Source organism: Polistes fuscatus, unplaced genomic scaffold (assembly GCF_010416935.1).
Source record: "Polistes fuscatus isolate 324 unplaced genomic scaffold, CU_Pfus_HIC Scaffold66, whole genome shotgun sequence".
Lineage (NCBI taxonomy): Eukaryota > Metazoa > Arthropoda > Insecta > Hymenoptera > Vespidae > Polistes > Polistes fuscatus.
Genome location: NW_025113147.1, coordinates 103889 through 121735, shown reverse-complemented (window position 1 = coordinate 121735; position 17847 = coordinate 103889).

Below are 17847 nucleotides of genomic sequence, written 5' to 3'. Positions count from 1 at the left end.
TAATCAGATAAACAAAAACATTAGAGAGATAGGAAGGGAGAGACAGTTGGTGTTTAAATCTTGCAGGAGTGACAGTTTTTAAATCTGGCAAGAGCGTTTTAGAAGTTTAGTAGAAAAATTTTGTAAATTAAATTTAATTAAAAACGTATTAAGATTGGCATCAATTAATAGAGAATCAGGAACATGAACTTTTAATTGTTGATACTCTTATTTTAAGTCAGATTATACGTGTAAATATTGTAAAATTATTAATCTAATTTATTATGTTTAAATAAATTACTCTTATTTTAGACGAATCTAATTGTGATTCTTACTCTCAACGAATTAAGGATTACAAACAAATTATATATATATTATAATAATATAAAATATACAAAAAATAAAAATATAATACTTTTTATTAATTACTATTAAAGATGCAATGCACTGAATTGTTTAATTTACGTTTCGTCGCATTGACAATCGGATTTTAATCCCGCGAGAAAATAACATAATCACGATGAGCGATAATCGTTTTAAACGATAAATACACTTTTACAGAAGGACATTACATCAAATTGAAAATTTCAAAATTCGTTTCTCTATTGAGTAAAGAAGAGAGGGGAATTGCAGGGGGGGACTCTCAGCGGGATTCTCACAGCGGGATACCTTAACTCGAAGTATCGGTGCACGTAACGAGAACTACCTTTGAACCTAAGAATAACACTCACGACTAATACGTAATTTTAATGATAAGAAGCTAAACAAATAAACGAAAGAACCATGCAAAAGAAAACTTTTCAAGAGATAATGATTATGTTAAAGTGATTTAACCTTTCGTTTAGAGTAAAATAAAACGTTCGAGAATATAGAAATATAATGCGACAACTTTTATCATAGCTGGAGGGAAAAAAAAGAAAGGGGAAAATTTTACATTAAAAAGTTATTAAAAGTTATTTTCTTTATTACAGTAGAATTTGGTTGTTAACTCTTATACAATTATTCGTCAATAATAAACGTAGGAAAATTCAAAAATCCTTTTAGTTACTTAAACCTAATGCATATCTTATCGTTAATACTTTAACAAAAATTTTAATGTATCTCGCAATCAAATGTAAATATCATTCAGAAATATATCTACAAATCGTCAATAGAGGATCTCATAATGTGTAATCTAAATTTAACCGTAACAAAGTTCGAAAAATATAATTTATACCTAACAAAGAAAACGATATTCTTCATGTAACATTAATAAACATATTAACAAAATATAAAATTATCTCAAACAATCAACCTCCCACCATTAACCTCCAACGATCCACCACCAACCACCCACCGCCCAACCCATTGAAATACGAACGAAACTATTTATTGAACCGATGATCTTACGAAAGGAAAGGGAAAAAAAATATAAAATATAAAAAAAGTATTACGGTCGTTCGTTTATTTAAATGTAATATCAATTTAACAGTATTAAAGTTAGAAAAAAATAATTTATACTTAACAAAAAAATGATATTATTCATATGACATTTATAAGCTTATTACCAAAATATAAGATTATCCCTTACCACCCACTACCCATTACCAACTGCCAAACCCATTAAAAAACGAACGGAAATATTAAGTAAACCGATGATATTACGAAAGAAAAGGAAAAAATGTCTGCGGAAAAAGAAAAAAAAAATATGAAATATAAAAAAAAAAAGATATTACGTTCGTTGCTACGGGATGATAGAAATGTGCAATTTTGTACAAAAGATGACAAGGTAGGACAGCAAGGAGGAACAGTAAGAAGGAACAAGAAATGAAAACAGCGAGAGAGAAAAGAGGAAGTTATAGACAGTTGTTTGGAATAAATAAAATATAGTATTGTCAGTAGTGTAATAATCTAAGGTATTGATAACCACCTCTTATCCTTTTTCAACACCACAATATATAGAAATGTGTACTGTTTTCTCTTCCTTTCTCTCTTTCTCTTTTTCTTTCTTTCACTTTCTGTTTTCCTCTCTTTTTCAAAAAGAATACGAACATAAATCAATGTAAGTCTTTCGATCTCTTGTAATTGTATTGTTACCTTATAAACTTTTTATTTTTTATTATACCTCAATAGAATCCTATGTATTTTATCTAGAAAACAACGCAGCACTAAAATGTTCGGAATTCGTTCCAAAACAAACGAACAAACTGGAAAATTCTTCGTTTGAACGTTTCGAATCAATTTAGTGGAGAAAGAAATAAAAAGAAAAAGAAAAGAAAGCAATAAAGAGTGAAAGTATGTTAGTAAGTAAAAGAATGCGGGAGGAAATCTATAGAAAATAGAAACGAAACGATTTATTATTTAGAATCTTCGTTTTTGATTGTAACGAATCGATTAGGTATTATCGAAAATGACACTTTGAACGTAAAGCACGGATGTGGCAAACAACATCTGGACGGACAAGCAAGATAGCCTTTGTCAAAATGAATTGTCTATTGAAGGTAATACCGTTAACTATAGGAAAAACACAATCTTAGAGAGAAATTTAGATATAAAAAAAGAAAGAAAAAGATAAATGGTGAAGTAAAATCAAATAATAAATGGAGACAGGTAAGTAAATGTTAATACGTTGACAACCACATCGAATTCATATTTCTTATTCAGGTTGTTTGCAACAGATTTTTCATTTTATATATAGAATAGAATTTATATTTAAATAAAAATTAATATATTTATTTAAATAAAATTTTTCTATTCATAGAGATTTTATTTTGCTAGTTCTTGCTGGTTGGATCTCATCGATGATTACATTTGATAAATAATTTGAAATATTTCATAAATTTAGGATTGTTCTTTATCATTTTGCGATATTGCATTTTAGTAACGTAATAAAATATTTTTTAATTATTTGAAAATATATGTATCTGCATTAATTTTTAAATTGGATAAATTTATATAGTAAGCAGCGCATAGTTTATATTTAATATTTATATTTTCAGTTAGCTTATAGTTTAACCTATATAAAAATACGACACATCTGTTAATCTGTAGTTTATATAAATATTTTCAGTTAGTTTATAGTTTAACCTATACAAAAATACGATACATCTGTTAATCTGTATTTTATATTAATATTTTCAATTAGTTTATAGTTAAAAGTATATAAAAATACGGTACATCTGTTAATCTGTATTTAAATTATTTTTTTTAGTAAGTTTATTAGTTTTACCTAAATAAAAATACAGTACATCTGTTTAATTTTCTAACATTCTTTTCGAATTTATAAGAATTTAGTTACCTTAATAGAAATTTAAGTTAAAAAGGTTCGTAACACATGTTCCGACAGTACCTGTGAAAATCCTATTTAGATTATGTCAGATACTTTAAAACGGTAAACAAATTGATATTGATATTAACATCTGAATGTCCGCACGGTTTAAATGAGAGATCAAAAATAAACAATAAGGCACAATGTTGTATTTTAGAAAGAAATCAAAGAAAATACTATAAAAAAATAAAAAAAGTTATGTTTTCTTGATTTTAGCATTCTTCTTATTTTGTTCCTGGTATAATAAAATGTAGAAACATCTTTGTCTTCAAAAGGTCTGTCTTTATAAAAAAAGATTTGACAAAAGGAATGGAACGACGAAAGAGAATCTGCACAAATTAGAACGAAAATAAATTCTAGACAAATTTCAGCTTACTAGATTTTCATTTAAAAATTATTGATATAACAATATTTTTAGTGTCAAGTAAATTATAAATAAGTATATTAGCGTGTACCTGTATTACATATTTAATTAGTAATACTTAAAAAGATATTTCATAAGTTTTAGGAAATTTTGATATGTATCGAATGTAATTATAAAAAAAAAACATTTAAATAACGTTAAAAATAAAATAATAAAAAAAAATTATTATACATGAATAAAGTACTAGTAGATCATTTTTCTATTTCCTCGTTACGAGTAAATACTCGTATTAATAAAAACGTACGTGAGATATAAGAACATAACTGCACCTATAACTATGAAAATGGTCTAAATAAAAATTAACATAAAAATAAGTGTATTAGTTATTTCACACTACATTATTTTATAAACTAAATTATTTAAATATAACCTAAATAGTGTTTGTCATTTCCACAATATATGGAATTAATTCAGTTTTCAAACAAAATTTTTTAAATGTCTCGAAACAAGAGATATATGACTTAGACCACTTTCATAATTATAATCTTCCTTCCAAGCCATCTTATCCCCTCTCTAACTCTTACTCTTCGTACTTTTCATTATCGTTTGCCATACACGGATCAAATCATGTTTTCATAATTGAACGCATAGAGAGTCTTCTCATATAAAACAAAGCCAGGTAAATTCGAAACCACAAGCAGTTAACCGCGTTACGCAACATTAAAAATCGGCCGGAAACGTGCTCGTGTGCGTGCGCATAATGAGCATAGTGTACGCACGTGCAAGTTTTTGCTTACGTTAAGTCAGTTAAAAAAGTCAAAACTTCTTAATTTTAGGTAAAAATTCGAAAATTTGATCTTAGGGTAAATAAACGACGCTGAATCGAATGGTGCAAATTTATTTGCAATAATATGTTATGTTTTTAAGGAAAAGGGTAAAAAAGTGTAAAAATAGATAAAAAATAACCTTATTTTAGAATCTAGGCATTAAATCGTAAAAAATTTCAAACAAAACATGTAGAGAATACATATATAAAAAATGTATTACGGGTATCTTCGTATCTGCAAAAATAAGCGAGAAATAGTGAAAAAAAGTAATTGTAGAGTTAGGCGTAAAGTCCTGCCTCTCAGTCGACTTTTACACGCGAGCGGACTAGAGTGCGTGCGAGCGTCGCTGTGTGCTAAACACAAACGAAGAATCTTTGGCAATCTTCGGGACTCTCGGTCTTGAATGAAAGTGCGAGTGAGACAATAACCTGATATTTCTCTTTTTATATTTTTCTCTGTCAGTAGCGAGAATTTTTCGTTTTGGCCATCGAGTGTCGAGTGTTCTGTATATCTATATATATAGGCGTGTAAGCCCGGCATTAACAATCGAATCTTGATGCTTATGGCACGCCGTTTCTTTATTTATTTTCAAAGACAATGAACCTTAAATAAAAAAAAAATAATTCATTTTAACACAAAATTATTATTTAGATGAGAGTAAAATAATAAATTAATTTTATTCCTCCCCATAAAATTAATTAGTATAATTAAATAAATATAAAATAATGGTATAATTAATTGATTAAGATTTTTTGCCTCACAAAAACTGATTTGTAAATCGAATTGAATACGTATTCTTTTTAAAAGACGGAATTAAAAAATTAATTATCTTTCCCATTAAATTATGTATTTTATAAAATCATAAATAACAGATTTTTTGTCTTGTAAAAATTTATTTGTCTATTAAATTGAATACATATTTAAAAAAGAAAAGTTTTATACTTATACATAAAATAAATTCAAGATTTACAGGAAAGGATATTCTAAAAACGTGGAATTTATTTTTTATCTAGACATAATTTTAATTTATTTTTACTATGTTATAAGAAAACAGTAATGCGTTTTTATTAAGCTTCAAGGTCATAAAAATTCTACAAAATAAAATTGAGTACCTGTCAAGTGACGCGCTAGCATAAGTAGTATCGTCTTCGCATCTTACGCCGGTTATTAACGTTCGATTCTTCGTAAGGGGAATTATTTTTTTATAAATTTCTCTATCCTTAACAAGGAGACGGTCATAAGTCCTACCTAAGATTTTGTTCATATTTTGCACAATTCTAGTATTCCATTAGAAAATTCATTCTTCTAATAAGTAGCCGTAAATAGAAAACGCGGATTGAAATTTCACATTGATACGAATTTTTTAGGCTGTAGTAGTGAACAGTAGCTACAGTGTGTTGTGCGTTTTTTAATATAAAGGTTAATACCTATATCTGATATTGACAGCGTTAACAAGTATTTTTTCCTTTCTTTCTTTCTTTTTCTCTTCGTTCTTTTTCTTTGCTTTCTTATTTCTTTTTTCGTTATTGTTAAGTAAGCTAAATAGATTCTTTTTATATTTTTTCGATAATATTTTATAATAATTTATAGGAAATAAATTTAAGAAAAAAAAAATACATAAGGTGTCTAAAAAAAAAAGGAATCTGTACACAAACTTTATTTACTCAGACACAAATTTTAAAATGATTTAAAATAGCCATTTTAAAGCTATTTCAATGCCGAACAACCTGATGCTTAACAAAAGTATTAAATATCCATAGGTTGTCTAAAAAAGAAGAAGGAAGCTGTAAACAAAAACTTTAATTACACGAAAACTAACAAATTTTAAAATGTTCTAATATAGTTATTTTAAAGCGCTTTAAATGTTCTACAAACTGATACAAAACTTAGGTATTTAAAATATGGTGAGTCTAAAGACAAGGAAGGCAGCTAAAAACAAAAACAATAAAACTCGAAAACAAACAAATTTTAAAATGTTTTAAAACAGTCATTTTATAGTTCTTTAAATGCTCTAAAATCTGATGCAAAACTTTTCAAAGCTCGTTATATTCCCAAAAACCTGATGCTGAACTTAAATAATTAAATAACATAGGGTGTCTAAAAAAAAAATCTTTACAGAAAAACTTTAATTAGTTAAAAACTAACAAATTTAAATATTTTTTAAAACAATCATTTTAAAGATCTTTAAATGCTCTACGACATGATGCAAAGCATATGATGCGTAATCCTACGCAAGCGAGTAAGTAAGAATCATCTGGACGTTTCAAAACGTATCGACGCGTGCCGAGATATAGCGACAAAGAAACATCTTAGTTACAGTGTAACAACGGATCGCAGCGAGCTCCTTGCAGGTTACTTTCGTTCTTCTAGCACGCGTTCTCACACCATTTTATTAGTCCAATCATATGCATCGACAGATACGTTATAGTACTTTTCGGTAATTGGTCCGCGCGTTGCATCGTCTTTTTCTATAAAAGCCGCGTGCTTTCACGCTTTAATGCTATTCTACCACGAGACCTGCGATCGATCACATCGAAAAGAACTACACTCCTGAGCTACTATTACATCAGCGGAACAAAGGAATAAAGGAAGAAGACACGTGGCCAGAATTATAATTTGCTTTTGTATTAACATCATAATCGATAGCTGCCTATAGGCAAGCAAGCGACACATCATCATCAACTGTATTTCAAGCAGGGTTTTCATGCCGAAAGGCTTTTCCCTGCAACGAGCAAAATAAATCGTACCTATTAGTACTGATTGGGCTCAAAAAATATATTTTAATGTATTTTCAACTACCCTCATTCCTCATCTACCTATAAGTGCATTTTTTCAACGACAAGAAAACCACCGGAGTACCGATATAAGGCGTCCGTCGTTCAACAGCATAAGTATTAAAAATTTATAGGTTCTCTAAAAAGAAAGAAGAATGCTGTACACAAAAACTTTTTTAATTCGAAATTAACCGATTTTTAAAATGTTTAAAAATGGTCATATTAAAGCTTTTTAAATGCTTTACAATCTGATATTAAAACTTAAATATTTAAAATATATAGGTTGTCTAAAAAAAAGAAGTAATCTGTAAACATGAACATTAATTACTCCGAAACTAAAAAATTTTAAAATGTTTTAATTTTATCATTTTAAAGCTTCTCAAATGCTCTACAAACTGATGCAAACTTCAGTATTTAAAATATATAGGGTGTCTATAAACAAGGAAAGAAAATGTACACATAAGCTTTAATAAGTCGCTAACTAAAAGGTTTTCAGATGTCTTAAAATATCTATTTTAAAGCATTTCTATTGCTTTTCGACCTGACATGAAACTTAAGTATTAAAAATATATAGGTTGTCTAAAAAGAAAGATGGAAACTTTACGCAAGAACAATAAAAATCGAAAACAAACAAATTTTAAAATGTTTTAAAACAGTCATTTTAAAGCTCTTTAAATCATCTAAAAAGTGATTCTAAACCTAATTATTAAAAATACATTGGGTGTTAAAAAAAAAAGAAGAAAGCTGTACACAAAAACTTTAATTAAGCGAAAACTAACTTATTTAAAAATTTTTTAAAACAGCTATTTTAGAGCTGTTTATGTGCCTAACAACCTGATTCTAAGCCTAAGTAATTAAATAACATTGGGGTTCTAAAAAAAAAGAATCTCTACAGGAAAACTTTATTTAGTAGAAAACTAACAAATTAAAATATTTTTTAAAACAATTATTTTAAAGCACTTTAAATGCTTTACGAAATGATGCGAAACTTAAGTATTTAAAATATATAGAATTTAAAAAAAAAAAAAATTAAGCTTTACACATAAACTTTTATATCTAAAAAGCAAACAAATATTAAAATGTTAAAAAATAGTTATTTTAAAGTTTCCAAAATGATCTATAACGTGATATTAATTTTAAATATTTGAAATATATAAGGTGTCTAAAAATAAGGAAGGAATCTGTACACAAAAAGTTTTTTAACTAAAAACTAACAATTACTTAAATGGTAAAAAATTGTCATTTTAAAGCTATTCAAATGCTCTAAGACCTGAGATAAATCTTAAGTATTTTTAAATTTATAAGGTGTTTAAAAACAAGGAAGTAAGCTGTAGACAAAAAACTTATAATTCAAAACAAAGAGTTTTAAAATGTTGAGAAATGGTTATTTTAAGCTTTTTAAACGTCAACAACCTGATTTAAAACTTATGTATTTAAATATACAGGTTTTCTAAAAAAAAAGAAGAAAGCTGTAGACAAGAACTTTAATTACTCAAAAAATAACAAACTTCAAAATTTTTTATTATAGTCTTTTTAAAACTCTCTAAATGCTCTACAACCTGATGCTAAGCTTAATTATTTAAATATATAGGGTGTCTAAAAACAAGAAAGAAATTTGTACATTATAACTTTCAAACCTAAGAAACTAACAAAAATTAAAATGTTAAAAAATGGAAATTTTAAAGTTCTAAAAGTGCTCTAAAACGTGATAATAAACTTAAGTATTTAAAATATATAAGGTGTATAAAAACAAGGAAGAAGATGTACAAAAAAAGTTTTATAACTTCAAAACTAACTAGTTTTTAGATGCTTTAATGTAATCTTTTTAAAGCATTTTAAATGCTTTACAAACTGATATAAAACGTATTTAATTAAAATATGTAGGTTGTTTAAAAAAAAGAAGAATTCTGTTCAGAAAATTTTACTACTTTGCAAAACAACAAGTTTTTAGATGTTTTAAAATAGTCATTTTAAAGCTTTTTAAATGCTTTACAACCTTATGCTAAGCAAAAGTATTTAAAATAAAAGGGTGTCTAAAAACAGGGAAGAAAGCTATACACATACTTAAATTACTCAAAAAATAACAATATTAAGATGTTACAAAGTTGCCATTTTAAAGCTCTTTAAATGTTTTACAACCTAATATAAAACAAAAATAATAAAATATATAGGGAGTCTAAAAAAATGGAAAAAAGCCTTACACAAAAACTTTAATAAATTAAAAACAAACAAATTTTAAATGTATTAAAAATGTCATTTTAAAGCTCTTAAAATGCTCTACGACTTGATGAGAAAATTTATTATTTAAAATATATAAGGTGTTTAAAACAAGGAAAGAAGCAGTACACAAAAAATTTTATAACTCAAAAATTACAGAGTTTTAAATTGTTGAGAAATGGTCAGTTTTAGGATTTTTAAATGCTCTACATCCTATGAAAAATTATGTATTTAAAATATATAGATTGTTTAAAAAAAATAAGAAAGCTGTAGACAACAACTTATATAGCTCGAAAACTAAAGAATTTTAAAATGTTAAAAAATTGTCAATTTAGGCTTTTAAAATGCTTACAACCTAATGCTTAAATTAAGTATTTAAAAATATATAGGTTGTTTAAAAAAAAGTATGACGCTGTACACAAAAACTTTTATAACTAATAAGCAAACAAATATTAAAATGTTAAAAAATAGTCATTTTAAAGTTCGTAAAATTCTCTATACCGTGATTTAATGTTAAATATTGAAATATATAGGGTGTCTAAAAACAAGGAAGGAAGCTGTACATACTAACAATTATAAATCGAAAACTAAAGTATGTTAAAAGGTGTTAATATAATCCTTTTAAAACTCTTTAAATGCTCTACAACCTGATGCTAAGCTTCAGTATTTAATATATATAAGGTTTCTAAAAACAAGGAATGAATCTGTACACATAAACTTTCATTACTTGAAAACTAAAATGTTTTAAAATATTTAAAAAAAGTAATTTTAAAGCTCCTGAAATTCTCTACAACGTGATATTAAACTTAAATAATAAAAATATTTAAGGTTTTCAAAAACAAAGAAGGAAGCTGTACACTAAAAGTTTTATAACACAAAACTAACAAATATTTAAATGTTAAAAAAATGTCATTTTAAAGATATTCTAATGCTCTACAACTTGATATAAATCCCAAGTATTTAAAATATATAGGGTGTATAAAATAAAGGAAGAAATTTGTACACAAATAATTTTATAACTCAAATACTAAAGAGATTTAAAATGTTAAGAAATCGTAATTTTTAAGCTTTCTAAATTCTCTAAGACCTAATGTAAAGATTAAGTATTTAAAATATATATGGTGTCTAAAAACAAGGAGGAAATCTGTACATACAAACTTTTCTAACGCGAAAAGTAACAAGTTCTTAAAAGTTTAAAAATTGTCATTTTAAAGCTCTTTAATTGCTTTACAACCTGATTCTAATCGTAAGTATTTAATGTATATAGGTTTTCTGAAAAATGGGAAGGAAGCTGTACACATAAACTTTAATTTCTCCAAAACTAAATAATTTTAAATGTTTTAATATATTCAGTTTAAAGCTTTTTAAATGCTCTAAAACGTAATGCTAAGCTTAAGTATTTAAAATATATAGGTTCTCTAAAAAAAAGAAGAAATCTTTTCAAAAAAACTTATATGAAACGCAAGATAACAAATTATAAAATGTTTTAATATTTTCATTTTAAAAGTCTTTAAATTCTCTGCAACCTGATGCTAAACTTAAGAAATTAAAATATATAGGGATTCAAAAAAAAAGGAGGGAAACTGTAAACAAAAACTTTTATGACTAAAAAACTAACAAATATTTAAATGATAAAAAATGGTCATTTTAAAGTTTTTTAAATGCTCTATAACGTGATATTAAACCTTAACATTTAAGATATATAAGGTGTCAAAAACAAGGAAGGAAGCTGTACACAATAACTTTTATAACTAAAACACAAACAAGTTTTTAGATATTTTAAAATATTCATATTTAAGTCGTTTTAATGCTTTACAAACTAATATGAAACGTAAGTATTTAAAATATTTAGGTTGCTCTAAAAAAAGAGAAGGAATCTGTACTCATAAACTTTAATTACTCAAAAACAAAAGAATTTAAAATGTTTTAATACAGTCATTTTAAAGCTCTTAAATAGCTCACCAACCAGATGCAAAACTAATGTTTTTAAAATATATAGTGTATCAGAAACAAGGAAAAAGCTGTACACAAAAACTTCTATAACTCAAAAAGAAAAACATTTTATGAAATTTTTATATACTCCCTTTAAAGCTCTTTAAATACTCTAAAACTTCATAACAAACTTAAGTAATTAAAATTTATAGACTTTTTAAAAACAAGAAAGAAATCTGTAAACAAAAACTTTTATAACTCGAAAACTAAAAAAGTTTAAAATGTTAAAAAATGTTTATTTTCAAGCTTTTCAAATGCTCTACAACCTGATAGTAAAAATAAGTATATTAAATATATAGATTTTCTAAAAACAAGGAATGAACTGTACACAAAAACTGTTATAACTAAAAAACTAACAAATATTAAAATGTAAAAAATTGGTCATTTTAAAGTTGTTAAAAATCTCTACAAAGTAATATTAAACTTACATATTTTAAATATATAAGGTGTCTAAAAACAAGAAAGAAAGCTTTACACAAGAACTTATATAACTAAAAAACTAACAAATATTAAAATGTTAAAAAATGGACATTGTAAAGTTCTTAAAATGCTCGAAAACGTGATAATAAACTTAAATATTTAAAATATATAAGCTGTCTAAAAACAAGGAAGGAAACTGTACACAAATAGTTTTATACCTCAAAATTAACAAATATTTAAATTTTAAGAAATTATCATTTTAAAACTAATCTAATGCTAATTATATAACAACCTGATATAAATTTTAAATATTAAAAATATATAAGTTGTTTAAAAACAAGGAATTAAACTGTATACAAAAAATTTTATAACCCAAATACTAAAGAGTTTTAAAATGTTAAGAAACTGTCGTTTTTAGGCTTTTTAAATGCTCTACAATCTTATATAAAACTTATGTACTTAAAATATATAGGATGTCTAAGAAAAAGGAAGCTGTAGACAATACTTTATTACTCAAAACTAACGAACTTAAAAATGTTTTAATATAGTAATTTTATAGCTCTCTAAATGCTTTACAGCATGATGCAAACATAAGTATTTAAAATATACATGATGTCTAATAAAACTCCGCCTGCATGATCGCAGATCAGCGATCATGTTGCCGGTCCTAAGCCCGGGAAAAGGAGGAAGGTTGTTGGATCAGGTTAGCTCCCTACCCAACGTAAAAAAAAGATTATGGCTCATAGAACCGACACTCTGCCTCGGAATAGGACTGATCTACAGATGACGACACATGCAAGGAAAAGGACGACGAAAAGGACAACGAATTGGAAAAAAGAACACATAATGCGTCTGGCTACCTGGAACATCAAATCATTTAATAATAAAGATCAAGAAACCCTGAAAGAACTGAAAGATAATAACATCGATATATGCGCCTTACAAGAAACCAAAAAGAAAGGCAAAGGACAAATACAGTACGACGACTACTTAGTGATCTATAGTGGTGTAGAAAAACAAATCAGGGCAAAAGAAGGGGTAGCCATCGCAGTATCCAAGAAATATAAAAACAACATACAAGAGTGTAACTACATATCTTCACGAATATTGGTGGTAAAAATGAAAGCGGAAGACCAAAAATTAAATATAGTGTCAATTTATGCACCCGAAGATAATAAACCGAAAGAAGAAAGAGAAGCCTTCTACGACCAACTACAAAATTTAGTCGGATCATTACCAAGTAACCAACAAATGATAATCCTTGGAGATTTTAACGCCCGCATCGGAAACGAAATAATACCTGGAATAAAACAAAGGTTCAACGAAAACGTGTTAAATGACAATGGAGAACTAATGACACAGCTATGCACATTTAACGAGCTAAGGATTAATAAACATTTTACAATCATAAGGAACACTATAAATTTACATACAGCAACACCAGAGGCTTCAGGTCTACAATTGATTATATTGTTACCAACAGATACGTCCAACCAAACCAAATATTAGATATCAGGACGTTAAATTCCGCGAATGTAGGAAGCGATCATAGCCTGCTATTAGCAAAGATAAGAATGAAGTTTAAACCCCAAAGAAATCTTGCCGAGCAACTCAAGAATTGAAAATAAACATCGAGTCACTATGGAACTTACCAACCAAACAACTATACGAGAACAGGTTGAAAGAAAAAATCGAAAAAAACCCAATAAAAGAAGAAGATAACATAAACATAGCCTGGAAGAAACTAAGAACCAACATTTTAGAAGCTGCATATGAAGCCCTGGGAACACGAACTGTAAAAAACCGGGCTAGAATGATCAAAACTCCTTGGTTCCGCCCAGAGATTAAGGAAATATGCAAAAAAAAAAATAGCATACCTTAACTATAGGACATTAAGAACACCTGAATCATACGAAACGTATAGACGAATCCGGAATCAAACAGCGACATTAGTAAGGCAAACAAAGCAAAATTATTGGGAGATTTTTTCGAAAAGAATGGAGAGTGACTTCTATGGACTCCAAAAACAAATCTGGCGATTTATTAGAAATCAAAGAAAGGAGGTCAATGAAATGATCGAAACAAACCAGATCACAAAAGAAAATTGGATTAACTATCTAACAGAGCTCTATAAATCAGAAGAACCTCAAACGGAACTAAATACGCCAGAAATAATAACTAGAAGCGACATACAAATTGAGTCCAGTGATGTAGAAACAGCTATTCGAAACTAAAGAATAGGAAGAGCTCAGGGCAAGATGGCATCCAAACGATTACTAAAATATGGTGGCCAACGTCTCACACAACATAACATTCCTAATCCAAAAAATACTAAACACAAAATACCTGACGAATGGCGAACTAGCACAACTATAGTTATGTTTAAAAAAGGAGACAAAAACTACCTACAAACTACAGGGGAATAATCTTTTAAACACTTCATTAAACTAACAACAAAGTTATAACGAAAAATTAACAGCTTAACGAATCTAGAAGACGAACAACAGGGATTCAGATCAGGCAGATCGTGCACAGACGCGGTTTTCATCATAAGACAGATAACAGAAAAATCAATTGAATACAACAGACCAGCATATATGTGTTTCATTGATTTGGAAAAGGCATTCGACCGAGTGCAGTTAAAGGATGTTATACACCTCCTCTATAACCGGCAAATTCCGAATAATCTTATCAAGACCATAGAGGACATCTATAGAAACAATAAGATCCAAGCAAAGATAAATGGCGCCTTGACTGAACCGATTGATGCAGGTCGTGGTATCCGACAAGGGGATTCCCTAAGTCCCCTGCTTTTTAACATCATTATGGACGAAATAATAAGAAACGTAAGACTGCTAAAAGGATATAAAATGGGCAGTGAAGAAATAACCATCCTATGCTATGCTGATGACGCTGTATTAGTGGCCGAAAATGAGGATGATCTACAACGTCTACTACACCGATTTAACTGCATAGCCAAATCATTCAACATGAAAATATCGGCCCAGAAAACTAAATGCATGACAACATCAAAGACACCGTTAAGATGCAAACTGGAAATTGAAGGGAAGGTTATTCAGCAGGAAATGAGATTTAAGTACCTAGGAATAGAAATCTCAGGATACGGTGATGTTGAAGCAGAGGTAAGAGAAAAGACAAAGAAGGCATTCAGAATAGCGGGTTGTTTGAATGACAAAATATAGCGAAACACAAACATGGACATAGAGACCAAAGCAAGAATTCAAGGCAATGGTAAGACCTTTTATGTCACATACCGCAGAAACTCGACCAGACACGGCGAAAACGAAACAGTTACTAGAGACAATTGAAATGAGAGTTCTTCGCAGAATAGCTGGAAAAACACTACTGGATCGAGAGAGAAGTGAAGATATAAGAAGAACATGCAAAGTGGAAAACATTAACGAATGGATACTAAAAAGAAAAAAGAATGGAACGAACATATCAACAGAATGGACAACGGAAGAATTGTCAGAATTGCACGGGATAAGTCACCGGTAGGCCGCAGAAGCACGGGGCGCCCACGAAAACGATGGTGCGACAATTTAACAGTGCAATAGGCAGAAAAACGTCGTTACGAAACAGGCAATTTGCCTAAACTAAAGGAAGAAGAAGAAGATGATGTCTAAATAAAAAAAAGAATTCTTTTTAAAAAATTTAAATAACACGCAAAATAACAAATTTTAAAAAGTTCTAATATGTTCATTTTAAAGGTCTTCAATTGCTCTACCACCTGATGGTAATCTTAAGTATTTAAAATATATAGAGATTCTAAATACAAGAAAGAAATCTATAAAATAAACTTTTATAACTAAACAACTAACAAATATTAAAATGTTTTAATACAGCAATTTAAAAGTTCAAAATTCTCTACGACCTGAGGCGAAACCTAAGTATTCAAAATATATAGATTGTCTAAAAAAAAGTAGTAATCTGTTCACAAAAACTTTAGTAACTCGTAAAATAACATGTATTTTTATGTTTAAAAATAGCTATTTAAGAGCCCTTTTATTGCTCTACAAAGTGATATAAAATTTATGTATTTAATAAATATAAGGTGTTGAAAAATAAGAAAAGAAGCTGTAAAAAAACTTTATAACTCGAAAACTCAAGAAGTTTAAAATGTTAAGAAATGTTCTTTTAAAGCTATTTAAATGCTTTAAAACCTGATATAAAAATTAAGTATTTAAAATATATAGGGTGTCTAAAAAAAAAGATGGAAACTGTACACAAAAACTTTAATAAAATGAAAACTAACAATTTTTAAATGTTTTAAAAAAGTCTTTTTAAAGCTCTATAAATGCTCAACGACCAGATATGAAATTTAAGTATTTAAAATGTAGAGTTTGTCAAAAAAAAATAGAAGAAATCTGTTCACAAAACCATAATAACTCGCAAAATAACAAGTTTTCGATGTTTTGTAAGAGCTATTTGGAAGCTCTATTATTGCAATACAATCTGATTTAAAACTTAAGTATTTAAAATATATAGGTTATTTAAAATTAAGAAGAAAGATTTAGACAATTACTTTAATTATTCAAAAACTAACAGATTATAAAATGTCTAAAAACAGTCACTTTAAAGATCTCTAAAAGCTTTACAATCCAATGAAAGACTTAAGTATTTAAAATATAAAGGATGTTTTAAAAAAAAAAAGGATTTTAACACAAAAACTTTAATTACTCGAAAACAAACAGATTATAAAATGACTAAAAACAGTTATTTTAAAGCTTTCTAAATGCTCCACAACATGATACAAAGCATAAGAATTTAAAAAATATAGGGTTTCTAAAAACAAGGAAGGCAGCTGTACACAAATACTTTAATTACTCTAAACTACCAAATATTAAAATGAAATAGTATAGTCATTTTAATGATATTTTAATGCTCTACAACCTAAAAAAAAATTCAGTATTTGAAATATATAGAGTGTCTAAAAACAAGGAAAGAAGCTTTACACAAAACTATAATTATTCGATAACTAACTGATCATAAGATGTCTTAAAACAGTTATTTTAAAGCTCTCTAAATGCTCTGACAAATTCTACAAAACTTAAGTATTTAAAATATATAGAGTGTTTAAAAACGAAGAAAGCATCTTTAAACAAAACTATAATTACTCGAAAACTAACAGATTCTAAAATGACTAAAAACAGTTATTATAATGCACTCTTAATGCTCCGACACCTGATACAAAACTTAAGAATACAAAATTTACAGGGTTTCTAAAAACAAGGAAGGCAGCTGTACACAAAACCATTTATTACTTTAAACTAAAAAATATTAAAATTAATTAGAAATTACTTTTTATTGCTTTTATGAGCTCTACAACCTAAAAAAAAATTAAGTATCTAAAATATATAGAGTGCTTTAAAACAAGGAAGGCAACTTTACACGAATCTATAATTTTTTGAAAACAAACAGATTATGAAATGTTTACAAACAGTTATTTCAAGCTCTCTAAATGCTCTGACACCTTAATAGAAACTTAAGTATTAAAAAATATAGGGTTTTTAAAAACAGAAAATGCAGCTGTAAAAAAAACTTTAATTACTCAAAAACTAAAAAGACTAAAAATGTTTTAAAAAAGTTATTTTAAAGTTCTTGAAATGCTCAAAAACCTGATACAAAACTTAGTATTCAATATACAGAGTATCTAAAAACATGGAAGGCATCTGCAATCAAAAACTGTAATTTTTGTGAAAATAACCAATTTTAAAATGTAGTATATAGCTATTGTAAAGCTCTTTAAATGCCTAAAACCTGATTCTAAGAATAAGTACTAAATAGACATAGGTTGTGTAAAAAAAAAGGACGCTTTATACAAAACTTTATTTACTCGAAAACTAACAGATTCTAAAATGTCTAAAAACGTTATTTTAAAGCTCTCTAAATGCTCTGACACCTGATACAAACTTACGTATATAAAAATAGATGAATTCTAAAACA